The following is a 12988-nucleotide window of genomic DNA, read 5'->3' as shown; positions in this document are numbered from 1 at the left end:
GAATTTCCCCTACAAAGTGGCATTCATCCTGCTTTCTTTCCTGGGGACGTGATAAAAGAAAAGATCAGAAGAGAAAAACCAATTTATTGACCAAAGATACATCATCAGGTATTCCAAAAGTATTATCCCTGCTAAATAAAGATTCAAGAATATTGACAGAATAGAAAACAAAGTTTAAAATTATGGACTGATGATCAGCATAAAAATGCATTGTCCAAATGAAGAAAAAAATCTATTGCTCTGTTGAACAAGTGATAGAGCTTGCTAGAGATTCCTTTATCAAGGGAGGGACAGACTGTGCCTTTCTTATGACCAATTGTTTCAGTAAGTTATGTAGAGACCATCGAAGTCAGTATACTTAATTTTTGCAATTATTCATGTATAAACAATGTACAGGTAGTTAACAATAGCATAGCTACTACTGAGCAAGTTGCTCACTGCTTTCTTAGAGCCTGAACAAAAGCCAGACCCATGAGTACATACTCATACATTCTGCTGACGTTAGAGACAGTAGAGCAAAAATGGTAATAAATTAGTGCTCCATAAAAAAAGCTTGATTCTGTTTTGTTATTTTTTGTTATATTTTATTATTTGTTTTATTCATCAACACACTGATGAATTGTGCATGCATGTATATAAAATCTATAAGTCTTAAGATCTGGCAAATACAATATCCTAATTTTACATTTTGTAAGAAATGAGAATACTAAAATTGCAAATAAAGCCAATGCACCAAGGTTTAATTTTTTCCAATTCACAAGAGATATGGCTGTTTTAGAACAGGAACGAGCTTAACAAAACTCCGAAGTTCAAAGAAAACAAACAGCAATTTGGTTCTGTATAACATCTTCGGGCTACCTAGGCACAAGGTGCTCAGGTGCGCAATCGCTATGACACTGCTAACATGTGAAACACTGTGAGGTAAGAACAGAAACATAGAAACTCCCTATTCAAGCACTGCGCTGGGTTATCTCTAGGGACCCTGTGACCACACTTTCTGACAGATGTGCTCACAAAGCAGGCAAGGAAGCAGAATAAGACAACTGAAATCTGAAAAAGGTTCCAAGTCACAGCGTTTTGCCGTAACCGTATCTACAGAGAAAAGTGAAAAATACATTCAACGTAGGGTAGTAACAATTTTTATTTTCTTTTCCTAAAATCTAATTTTTCAAAGTATCTAGTTAGGCTTGTAATAACTCCTCATATCTTATTATGCATTGTGAAGAAAACTAGAAAATGCCAGATTTACTTTCTCTTAGCACAGAAAGAGAAGGCTATCAGACATAAATCAGCAGCCCATGCTATTTTTCAAAGAGCTATGTGTAAAATATAGTAAGGTTTATTTTCAAATAATCTGATCAATCTTTTATTCTTTAATTCATAGTACCCCCCCACCTTTTTTCTCCTTTTTCCTTTTTGTCTTTGTTAAATGCCCAGGCATGCCTCAATACCAAGCATTATCAATAGCAGCTCACATTCCTTCCCTTATTTAAAAAAAACACTTTCTAGCTCATTACAAACACCCCTTCCCCTTCACTTTCTTTTACATCCCCACCCTATCTAAAACAAATCAAAACAAAACAAAACAACACAAATGTTTAACCAACCAAAATTAATTTAAATTATACAACCTAACCCCGGCCAATAAAAAAAAAAAAAATTACAAAAACAAAACTTGCATCAAAAATAAAAACTCTTGTGCCCTTTGTTCAAGTATACTCTCATGACAACTGGCCGAAGAGGCACCCCCTCTGTGCAAAAATAAAATTGCTTTGCTAAAACTCCTTTGAACAAGTGTTCAATTTCCTTAAGATTTTAAGCGTTATTCCTAACATATGTCTAGTCTGTCTTACATCCAAGTATCTAGCATTTTATCATACATATATAATTAAAAGTCTGCTCAATTAAACTGTATTATCACACAGGCCTGGAAGAGGAACTGTTTATCACCATCACATTGGCCTGATGACCAATGTACACCACACCTTGAGCACTAAAGCAAAAGGAGGAAGAGACAAAACTCTCAAAAGTTTTGTCTGTTGTCTTGAAACAACAGTGGCATAATTCAATGTTTCAAGAGAATTAGCCAAAGAACACTGTAAACCTGAATGAAATGTTTGTGTCTGGTTACTTGATGTCAAGAACATCACTGAGGCAGTCCAGTTAAAATCCTCTTCAAATAATATTCTCTAAATGGCCTCAGTGAGATCATCAGTTTTGCACATAATGAAAATTTAAAATATTCACAGCTGTTAATCACAGGAATTCAGGAAAAGAATGCTGCATTACACATCATGCAGCCTGGAGGCTTTCGGGATAACGTTCTAATTCCATGCTTTACCTCCTAATTTGCAAGGAAAAGCTCGCTTGCTCATGTCACACCTAATCATTTGCAGTTAGTTTCTCAACTAAGCCTTCACACACACTTGCTTTTATCTGCTCACACTCTGCCTCAAGCATTCATTCTTCATTCATTAATTCATTCATTCAACCAACAAACATTTTTTAAGCTCCTACTATGTAAAAGGCACTGGGAATACACAGATGTTACATTCTGGAGGGAAGAGACATATAACAAGGAAACAAGTAACAGAACAAGAAGATTATCGTAACAAAACAGACAATTCAGTAGAGTACTGGTGCAGTATCTAAGGAGGTGGTGTTTTAGCTTTACTGAAATGACAAGAAGCCAGCCCTTCTACTTCTAGTTCACTCCTTTTACTCCTTCAAAACCCTCCTTCAGGAAGCACTGCAGGATCCCCCAGCTTGTTTTGTGTACTGCTCTTTTCGTGATCCCAAGACCCTATTCACACCTCCAGCAAACCACTCACCACAACTGCACTGGAATCTATGCTTTGCCACGCAGCCTCACTTCCCAGCCAGACAATGATTAAGATCCATGAGGGTAGGTGCCTCACTTAACTCTGTGCCCCTGAGACCTAGCAGAAAGGCCCCCACCTGTTCTAAATACCTCTGACGAAACTTACAGTGACCAATAAGAAATGAGACAAAGGACATGCTGGCCAAAGAAGGAAGATACGTAACTTCTTTGGGTGCGATGGCTCACGCCTGTAATCCCAGCACTTTGGGAGGCCGAGGTGGATTACCTGAGGTCATGAGTTCGAGACCACTCTGGCCAAAATGGTGAAACACCATCTCTACTAAAAATACAAAAATTAGCCGAGCGTGGTGGCAGGCACCTGCAATCCCAGCTACCAGGGAGGCTGAGACAGAAGAATCATTTGAACCCGGGAGGCGGAGATCGCAATGAGCCAAGATTGCGCCATTACACTCCAGCTTGGGCGACAAGATGGAAACTCTGTCGAAAGAAAGAAAGAAAGAAAGAAAGAGAGAAAGAGAGAGAGAGAGAGAGAGAGAGAGAGAGAGAAAGAAAGAAAGAAAGAAAGAAAGAAAGAAAGAAAGAAAGAAAGACAGAAAGACAGACAGAAAGACAGACAGACAGAAAGACAGACAGACAGACAGAAAGACAGACAGAAAGACAGAAAGAAAGACAGACAGACAGACAGACAGAAAGACAGACAGAAAGACAGACAGAAAGAAAGAAAGAAAGAAAGAAAGAAAGAAAGAAAGAAAGAAAGAAAGAAAGAAAGAAAGAAAGAAAGAAAGAAAGAAAGAGAAAGAAAGAAAGAAGTAGGAGATATGCCCAATTTCTGTGCCGCAATAATAAGCCTTTCCCTTCTAGAGTGTGGTCACTCTGTAATCACTGACCATGCCCTTCTTATCCTTTATCCCAAACAACCAACAGGACTCACTAGAGTAGGTGTGTTACCAAATGTCTATTTAATGAACTAATCTGAAGTTTTAAAGCTCACTCATGTGGTTTCTCTTGAGCTAGAACTAATAAAGAATCTTATTATAATCAACAAAATATATTCAAGTGGCATGGAAGATAAATCAATATGAATTTGAAAAAAAATGTGCCTCAGATAAATCACATTGTGGCTAGTGTTCATGGAAATTTAAGAGCCAATGGTATGAAAACATGTAAATTAATGGAGAAATACATTATTCCTAACAAAACATGGCAGAAAATTTATATTCACATTCTGTGTTTACAAATAATAGAACAAACTGTAAGATTATAGTACCAAGTACACAGAATATGCATGTAAATGAAACTTTGATTCTACATTTCAAATGAATGAAAATATTTAAACGTTTTCACTGAAAAAGCAAGGTAAAGGGCAGTATGAATCTTTTCTCAACAGAGGAACATGGCTATATTATAACTGCCTTACAATTAAGTCCCTACAGAATTTAAATGTACTGGCATGGATAATATTTACATAATGACTTGTGAGTCACATCCTTCTAGTTATTCTACTACCTGTATTTAAACATAAACACATGTAAAAACAATAGAAATGATCAAAAATGTATAACAAAATATGATATATAATAGATATACATAATCATAAATAATCTGGTTAAATTTTTTATTGAGCCCTAAGCAATCAAACAAAAAAGCAGAGATTTCCTTTTATTTTTCTTTATTATGATTATTATTATTTGAGACAGAGTTGCACTCTGTCACCCAGGTGGGAGTACAGTGGCTCGATCACGGCTCACTGCAGCCTCGACATCCCCAGGCTCAGGTGATCCTCCCACCTCATCCTTTGAGTAGCTGGGACTATAGGCTACTATCTGTGTGCCACCACACAAGGCTAATTTTTGTACTTTTTGTAGAGACAGGGTCTCCCTATGTTAACCAGGCTGGTCTCTAACTCATGGGCTCAAGCAATCCTCCCGCCTCGGCTTCCCACAGTGCTAGGATTACAGGTGTGAGCCACTGCACTTGGCCAAAAGCAGAGATTTCTAACAAAATCATTGTTTCCCACTTACAGAAACAAACCAAAAAATCTGATTATTAAAGGACTATACTCCAAACAGTTGTAAATGTAACCTATTACTGGTTATTTTTTATACTCTTGTTCCCAAATCTATGTGGTTTAGTAGGAAAGAAAAAAACTTTTCTAATTAGAAACATACTTTAGTAATATTTAATTGTGCAGCACTTTTTAGAAGCCTGGAACACTTATTTTAGATACATCAATCTTAATTTCAAACAAATAATAAAAAAGCAAAATAAAACTCAAAGGTTGTCACATCACTGAAAGAAGGGTAAGAAGAACTTCAGCTCTAAGCTAGACTGCCTGCATTTGAATCCTAGCTCTACCACCTACTACCTGAGTGGCCTTAGGGAAGTTCCTTAACTTCTCTGTGCCTCAATTTCCTGCGGAGAAAATCAGATATAATAATATAACTTATTCCTGATGTTGCTATCAGGATTAAATGAGAAGATACAAGTAAAATGCTTAGAACACACAAGAGTTAAAGAAACATTATCACCATTATCACCCACTTACCATCAAGAAGAAAGTTCAAAAATGTTCTACTTTTGGGCATTCCCAAATCACCAAAACCAAATTTCTAAAGGAACTCAGAGATCATGCGGTTGTATCCCTGAGGTCTACTTTCTCCTGCCCATGGGGAGAACAGTCATTATTATAAAGCCCAGACTCACAAAGGCAGTTGAGCTGAACTTCCCATCCAATAGAGCTAAGGTTCCTCCAGGAGTGGAAGGATCGTGGGACCACAGCTTCTGCGTGAGGCAGAGAGGGGTGTTCAGGACTTCTGACAGTGGTGGTACTTGCGGAGATTCCATCTGTCTGATCACTAAGCACCATAGCCTGGAGAGTTGGGGCCAGGGAAGCACTACCCACTGGGTGGCAGCTCCTGGCACAGGGTTTAATTGTAACCAGAGTAACAACAAGGCACTAAGCACTAGACCCCTTCCCAATTTGCCTAGTACCTCATAAACCAAAGGAGGCTTATCTCAACCAATGAGAGGGGAGGAAGCTCCCACAATACTACCAGTCAGGTAGTATGAAGCTAGATTCCGTTTTTATTTCTAAAAGAATTGTGAGTGGTTTCCATCTGAGTATAATGGGGCAAATTAAAATTGATTCCACAGGTCTTTGAACTCTACAAAACTATCAGCTATTTGAAAGTAAGGATTATGTCTCAGTCCTATCCACAGACCCAAGGGTCAATCACTGTGCCTGATACATAGTGTATTTAAAGAATAAATTATTAAGTTTATTCTTTAAATATTAAAATATAGTATTACTATTATACAAAATGGTGTTAACAGATTTTAGAATTTTCATTATATATTAAACACACGCACACACAGACTTTTCATTCTGGTCAAGATGGAGCAGCCCCACTCCTTCCAGGTCCTCCTCCTTAAGACTAAAAATCCTTGACCATGACACACAAACGTGCATAGGAAGCCAAGATGGAAAGAAGATGGCACACTGAATAGGACTTCGGCACTTGAGAGGCAACACGGCAGTGAGTTCCTGGGTTTCCTTACTGTCTTCCATATATGCCCAATAAGGTGCTGCAAAAGCCTTCAACCTGGAACCACTGATAGACAAATACAAAAAAAAAAAAAAGCTCCAAGAAAAACCTGTTCGTTCAGCCAAAGGGCCAGGAAAAGGGTAGGCTAACAACTGAAAATCTTTTTGGCAATACCCTCCCCATTCCAGGCAACAGGGAGGGTACCGCCAAAAAGAAAATGGAAAAACTGCAGCAATGGAAAAACTGCAGCACCACCCCACTGAGGTTCGGGCCGGGCCAAGTGGGAAAACACTCTTTTACACATACACATCCTGAGAAAGCAGGCGGCACTGTTACAATTCCCTGCCTGATGGGATCAGTGAGGCTGACCAAGGAGCTAATCTTTCATTGCCCATCAGGCAGTAGCACCTCTGACTTCCCGGCCAGGGTAGCATCTGCAAGATGTAGCAGAGGCAATAAGGCAGGTGCAAATCTGAGATCCGATTTCACTGGGAAGGTGTTGGTGGGGCCAAGTGAGGGGCTGAACATCCACCCCAGCCATCTGCAATGAGGTAGTGTGAGTAAAAGTGGAGCTTTTGCAGAGGTGGTATCAATGGGACCAAGAGGGAAATTGAACATACGCATCTGCCCTTATCCTATACCTCAACTGCGTGGCTACCTGCTAAAACACACATTAAATAGGATCCAGAGTCTTGCAATATCTAAAATGACCAGGATACAATTAAAAAAAAATCATCATATTAAGAACCATGAAAATCACAACCTGAATGAATGAAAGAAGACAATTAAGAGACATTAACATTGAGATGAAGCAGATGCTGGAATTATCTGACAGGGATTTTAAACCAACCCTAATAAATACTTCAATAAAGAATCCAGAAGAGCCCATGGGCACAGACAAAAAAGAGCCCCAACGAAAGCCTTCTCTTCTCCAGCTAAAGGACCAGGAAAAGAACAGCCTAGCAGGACAAAAGACTTTAGACAATAACTACTCTACCCCAGCCACGAAACAGTGAAAACTGGGGCCCCACCCATGCCAGCAAATGCTGCGTAGAGAACATGTCTAATCCCCTGCCATGCTGGTGTCAGTGGAGGCCAACATGGGGAGCAGTAACAAGATACTCCTGGCCCTCCCAGCCAGAGTGGTCAGCAAAGGCCTAGGGAGCTGGAATTCCCACCCAACAAAGCAGCAGCAAGGAGCCCCTCTCAGTGGGTGTCAATGGAGGTAGAATTAGAAAACTCAACTTCCGGCCGGGCGCGGTGGCTCAAGCCTGTAATCCCAGCACTTTGGGAGGCCGAGGCGGGTGGATCACGAGGTCAGGAGATCGAGACTATCCTGGCTAACATGGTGAAACCCCGTCTCTACTAAAAATACAAAAAAAACTAGCCGGGCGTGGTGGCGGGCGCCTGTAGTCCCAGCTACTTGGGAGGCTGAGGCGGGAGAATGGCGTGAACCCGGGAGGCGGAGCTTGCAGTGAGCCGAGATCACGCCACTGCACTCCAGCCTGGGAGCACAGCGAGACTCCGTCTCAAAAAAAAAAAAAAGAAAACTCAACTTCCATCCCCTTCCTTTCCAGAGGGGGTGTCAGAGAAGGCCAAGAAAAAACAGGAGATTAAATAAGATCCAGAGTCTAATGACATAACATCCAAAATGTCCAGGTTTCAGTAGAAAATTATTCATCATACTAAAAAGTAGGGAAATCTCAACATGCAAAAAAGACTAACAGGTGCCAACAAAGATTGTAGAGATGTCAGAATCATCACACAAAAATTTCCAAGCTGCCATCATACAAATACTTTAGAGTAATTACAAACATACTTGAACCAAATAATAAAATATAGGAACTCTCAAAAATTAATGGAAGATATAAAAAAAAAACTTAGGCCAGGCATGGTGGTTCACACCTGGTATCTCAGCACTTTGGGAAGCCAAGACAGGAGGATTGCTTGAGTCCAGGAGTTGGAGACCAGCCTGGGCAACATGGTGAAACCTGTCTCTACAAAATAAACAAAAATTAGCTGAGTGCACCTATGGTCCCAATTACTTGGGAGGCTGAGGCAGGAGGATCACCTGAGCCTAGGGAGGTGAAGGCTGGAGTGAGCAATGATTGTGCCACTGCACTCCAGCCTGGGTGACAGAGTGAGACCCTGTCTCAAAAAAACAAAAACGAACAACAAAGAAAAACTTCATGAATTGAAAAATAGAACAAATAACTGAAATTTAAAACTCAGTGAACAGACTAAACAACAGAATGGAGAAGACAGAGGAAAGAATCTGTGAACTTAGAGACAGAATAGAAATAATCCAGTCTTAACAACAGAAAAGAAATAGATGGGGGAAAAATGAACAGAGACTGAGAGACATGTGGCACTATAACAGAAGACCTAATATTCATGTCACTGGAGGTTCAGAAGGATGGGACAAACAGAGTAGAGCTGAAAATACATTCAAAGAAATCACAATGGAAAAGTTCCAAATTTAGCAAAAGATATAACCTACAGATTCAAGGAGCTGAGCAAACTCCAAACAAGATAAACCCAAAGTAATTCCAGCCAAGACACATCATAGTGAAACTTCTGAAAACTAAAACAAAAACAAAAAAACAGCACCTTACCTATAGGAGAAAAACAATTTGAATGACAGTGTATTCTCATCAGTAACCACAGAGGCTAAAAGGAAACAGCACAACAATTTTCAAGCACTAAATAAAAGAACTGTCAGCCAGGCGTGGTGGCTCACGCCTGTAATCCCAGCACTTTGGAAGGCCGAGGAAGGCAGATCACAGGGTCAAGAGATCAAGACCATCCTGGCCAACAGGTGAAACCCTGTCTATACGAAAAAACTAAAAAAATTAGCTGGGTGTGGTGGTACGCACCTGTAGTTCCAGCTATTTGGGGGGCTGAGGCAGGAGAATTGCTTGAACCTGGGAGGCAGAGGTTGCAGTGAGCCGAGATCCGCCACTGCACTCCAGCCTGGAGACAGAGCAAGACTCCATCTCAAAAAAAAAAAAAAAAAAAAGAGAGAGAAGAGAAGAGAAAAAAGAACTGTCAATCAGAAATTCTGTACCAAGCAAAAATACCATTCAGGAATGAAAGCGAAATAAAGACATTCTCAGATGAAGGAAAACAAAGAGAAGTAGCTAGCAAACTTACCCTTAAAGAATGGTTAAAGGTAGTTTTCTAAATAGGAAGTAAAAGATAACCAGCCAGGCGTGGTGGTTCACACCTGTAATCCCAGCACTTTGGGAGGCCAATGAGGGTGGATTGCTTGAGCCCAGGAGTTCGAGACCAGCCTGAGCAACATGGCAAAACCCTATCTATACCAAAAACACAAAAATTAGTCAGGTGTGGTGGTGCAAACCTGTGGTCCCAGCTACTCAGGAGGCTGAGGTAGGAGGATCACTTGAGCCCGGGAAGTCACAAGGCTGCAGTGAGCTGTGATTGCACCACTGGGTGACCCTCTAGCCTGGGTGACAAAATGAGACCCTGTCTCAAACAACAACAACAAAGAAAGTAAAAGATAACCAAAGAAGCTTGGAATTTAAGAAAAAAATATTAGAACAGGTTACAAAAATAAAAGGTGGGGAATATAAGACTATCCTTTTGCTCATGAGTTTCATAAATCAGATTTGATGGTTGAGACAAAAATTATAAATTATAACACCATCTGATGTGGTGCTCGATGTATGTAGAAGAAATACTTAAGACATATATGTTTTTTAAGTGGGGAGGGCAAAAGAGTCTAAAGGAGAGTAAGATTTCTACACTTCAAAAGTCAGGAAACAACAGGTGCTGGAGAGGATGTGGAGAAATAGGAACACTTTTACACTGTTGGTGGGATTGTAAACTAGTTCAACCATTATGGAAAACAGTATGGCAATTCCTCAAGGATCTAGAACTAGATGTACCATATGACCCAGCCATCCCATTACTGGGCATATACCCAAAGGATTATAAACTATGCTGCTATAAAGACACATGCACACGTATGTTTATTGCAGCACTATTCACAATAGCAAAGACTTGGAATCAACCCAAATGTCCATCAGTGACAGATTGGATTAAGAAAATGTGGCACATATACACCATGGAATACTATGCAGCCATAAAAAAGGATGAGTTTGCGTCCTTTGTAGGGACATGGATGCAGCTGGAAACCATCATTCTTAGCAAACTATCACAAGAACAGAAAACCAAACACCGCATGTTCTCACTCATAGGTGGGAACTGAACAATGAGATCACTTGGACTCAGGAAGGGGAACATCACACACCGGGGCCTATCATGGGGAGGGGGGAGGGGAGAGGGATTGCATTGGGAGTTATACCTGATGTAAATGACGAGTTGATGGGTGCAGCAGACCAACATGGCACAAGTATACATATGTAACAAACCTGCACGTTATGCACATGTACCCTACAACTTAAAGTATAATAATGATAAATTAAAAAAAAAAAAAAAAAAAAAAGATTTCTACACTTCACTTGAGTGGTAAAACATTGATAACAGATTGTGGTAAACACAAATGTATATTTTAATACCTAGATCAATAAGAACACAATACAAACAGATATACTAAAAAACTGTATAAATAAGATGGAATCCTAAAACTTCCAGAAGACAAAAAAAATAAGAAAATGAAACCAACAGGGTCTCATTGTCATATATAAAATACTATACCCAACAGCAGCAGAATACGTGTTGCTTTCAAGAGCCCATAAAATATTCACCAAGATAGAACACATCTTGGGCCACAAAACAAACCTTAACAAATTTTAAAGAACTGAGATAATATAGAGTATTTTCTCTGACCACAATGGAATCCGATTAAATATCAGTAAGAGAAAGACAACAGGAAAATCTCCAAATAGAAATGAAATCTAACATTTCTAAATAATCCGTGGGTCAAAGAAGTAGTCTGAAAGAAAATTCTAATTTCATAGAACTTGATGAAAATGAAAATACAACATATATCAAAAGATGTGGGAGGCAGCTTAAGCAGTATTGAGAGGGAAATTTATAGTATTCAATGTATACATTTTTTAAAAAGAGGAAAGGTTACAAATCAATAAGATAAATTCTTCCCTCAAGACTAAAAAAAGAAAATAAACCCAAAGCAAGAAGGAAATAATCATGATAAAAACAGAAATCAATGAAATTGAAAACAGAAAATCAATGAAGCAAAAGGCTGATTCCACAAAAAGAACAATTAATATTGATAAACTTCTAGCAATACTGGTAAAGATAAAAAGAAAGAAGACAAAAATCATCAGTATCAGGAACAAAACAAGGAAGATCTCTACAGATCCTGCAGTCATTAAAAAGAAATAAAGGAACACTACAAACTTTACACTCTTACATTTGACAATTTAGAAGAAATGGACCAATTTCCTTGAAAATCAAACTACCAAAAGTTAACCAAGATGAAATAAACAACTTTAAGAGTCATGTAATTATTAAAGAAATTGAATATATAATTACAATTATCAAGTTTCCAATAAAAGAAATCTGCAAGCTCAAATGGGTTTGCTGGAGATGTCTAACACTTAAGGAAGAATTAACAGCAATCTTATACAGTCTCTTCTAGAAATTAGAAGAGAGACAGAGAATCCAGAATTAGAGGTGCACAAATCTGCCCAACTGATTTTTCACTGCAAAGGAACTCAATGGAGGGAGAATAGACTTTTCAATGGATGGTGCTGGAGCAACTAGACATCCATAAGGGAGAAGAAAAAAGAACTTTGGCCTTTATCTCACACTTTGTACAAAAATTGACAAAATAGATCATGGACTTAAATGTAAAACGTAAGCTTATAAAACTTTTAGAAATAACCACAGGAGAAAATCTTCAGGATCTAGGGCCAGGCAGAGTTCTCAGATTTGACACCAAAAGCACAGTCCATAGGAAAAAAAAAAAAAAAAAATTGATAAATGACCTTAACAAAACTAAAATTTTTGGTCCATGAAAGACATTGTTAAGATAATGAAAAAGCAAGCTATAAGCTGGGAGAAAATATTTTCAAACATACAGGACAAAAGATTTAAATCCAGAATATATAAAGAACTTAAACTCAACAGTAATAAAACAATCCAATTCAAAACTGGAAAAATGGCACGAGTACTTCACTGAAGAAAATACACAGATGCCAAATAAGCACAGGAAAGGTGTTCAACATTTTTAGCCATTAGAGAAATACAAATTTAAACTACAGTGAGATCACCTACACAACTATTAGAATGCCTAACACAAAAATAATAATAGTGATAATACAAAATGCCGGTAAGCATGTGAAGAAACTAGATTCCTCACACATTGCTGATGAGAATGTAAAATTGTACAGCCACTCTGGAAAAGTATACACCAGTTTCTTACAAAGCATTACATTCACATACCATACAACCCAGCAACTGCACTCTTGAGCACCTAACCCAGGGAAATGAAAACTGGAAACAATCTAAAGATCCTTCAAAAGGTAAACAAACTCTGGTACCTCTATACTATAGAATACTAAAAAAGAGCAATAAAAAAGAGGAAACTATTAGTTCACACAAAAACTTGGGTGAATCTCAAGGGAGTTGTGTTGAGTGAATAAAGCCAGTC

The 12988-nt window shown here is 38.7% G+C and overlaps 1 protein-coding gene across 2 annotated transcripts in view; it reads right to left on the bottom strand.

Annotated features, from left to right (window-relative positions):
* Positions 1 to 12988, bottom strand: part of CDKL5 (cyclin dependent kinase like 5) — a 226900-nt gene that overhangs the window by 103149 nt on the left and 110763 nt on the right. The window lies entirely within an intron of this gene.

Source organism: Theropithecus gelada, chromosome X (genome assembly GCF_003255815.1).
Source record: "Theropithecus gelada isolate Dixy chromosome X, Tgel_1.0, whole genome shotgun sequence".
Classification (NCBI taxonomy): domain Eukaryota; kingdom Metazoa; phylum Chordata; class Mammalia; order Primates; family Cercopithecidae; genus Theropithecus; species Theropithecus gelada.
The sequence above is the reverse complement of the archived record's forward strand: the minus strand, read 5'-3'. Positions and strand labels throughout refer to the sequence as shown.